This window comes from Aethalodelphis obliquidens, unplaced genomic scaffold (genome assembly GCF_003676395.1).
Source record: "Aethalodelphis obliquidens isolate GAN/ISIS:26980383/991018 unplaced genomic scaffold, ASM367639v1 scaffold58, whole genome shotgun sequence".
Taxonomy (NCBI): Eukaryota; Metazoa; Chordata; class Mammalia; order Artiodactyla; family Delphinidae; genus Aethalodelphis; species Aethalodelphis obliquidens.
Genome location: NW_020838002.1, coordinates 8,605,689 through 8,607,138, shown reverse-complemented (window position 1 = coordinate 8,607,138; position 1,450 = coordinate 8,605,689).

Here is a 1,450-nt window from a genome sequence, read left to right as displayed (position 1 = left end):
CCCTTCATATGTTCAAAACGGAATAGTGACTGTCCCTCTCAAACTTGGTCCTCCTCCTATATTCCTGGCTCAGTGATCAATGATTATTGCTGTCTTCTCAGGGTTCTCTGGTTCCTCCTTCATGTATACTCCACCTCTTTCACTCCACCATTACCTGGACTCTACTTAGGTAGCACCTCCTGCCTGCCTTTGAATCTCTGCTGCTGCTTCACGTGGGCTGTTGCAATATCCATTCAGCAAATACTGTGTGTGACCCCACCCTGTGCTTGGCTCTGAGCATACAAAGGAGAGCACAATAGTGTCTGCCCTTATGTGGCTTAGGTTCTAGTGGAGGAATGAGCAAAAACAAGAAAATTGACTAGTTGTGAATTATATGTAGGTACCTTAAAGGAAACAAAACGAAGCTAGGCAGAGAATAAGAGGTAGAAGGCTCATTGGCCTTGTCTCACAGCTCCCTCACTGGCGCTTTCCTGGTGTCTCTCACAGGGCTTTTCCCTCACCCCAACCCCTACCTGGCAATTCAAGTGCCACATCTTCATGAAACCTTTTCTGATCCTTCCTAGTCAGCAGTTTTCTTCCTCTTCCCATTTTTTTTTTTTTTCTTATGGCCTTCATCTTACTACTCTACATTGTAGTTACCTGCATATTTGCATAACCCCCAAGAAGACTGTAAACTCCTGGAGGGAGATCATTTTTCAACAGCTTTGCCTCTTCCCTATAGTACTTTAAATTATTAGAGAATTTTTTTTTTTTTTTTTTTTTGTGGTACGCGGGCCTCTCACTGTTGTGGCCTCTCCAGTTGCGGAGCACAGGCTCCGTACGCAGGCTCAGCGGCCATGGCTCACGGGCCCAGCCGCTCCGCGGCATGTGGGATCTTCCCAGACCGGGGCACGGACCCGTGTCCCCTGCATCGACAGGCGGACTCCCAACCACTGCGCCACCAGGGAAGCCCTAAACTATTAGAGATTTAAAAAGTGAATAAAAAAAATTTTTTTTCCCCAACGTGGCTAATACCACTACTGGCCCTAACTGTTTCATAGGGTTGTTATGAAGATCAAATAAAACTCAAGATGTGACAGTGCTTTAAAAAAGAAAAAAGGTCTGTACCTTTGTACGGATTGCTTTGTAATCATAATTATACCAAACATCACTCTGGGAACCTGCCCACACAGGATGGCTAAGAGCAGAGCTGGCTTTTCCAACCCTTGGTATAGGGACACACAAAAGCTGTTCATCTGTTTAAATGCAAAACTGTTTCGCCTGTGGCCTTGATTTTCTGCTGTCTCCCTTTTCCCATCACCTACCTTGTGATCACAAGATGAAACAAGTAAGCAGACGCTTGGACTTTTGCACTGGACTTTTCCGCAGAACTGAGTGGCTAAGAGCCAGAACACCTAGATTTGAATTCTTGCTCTACTTCCTTGCTTCCTCCAGCAAATCACTGAACTTC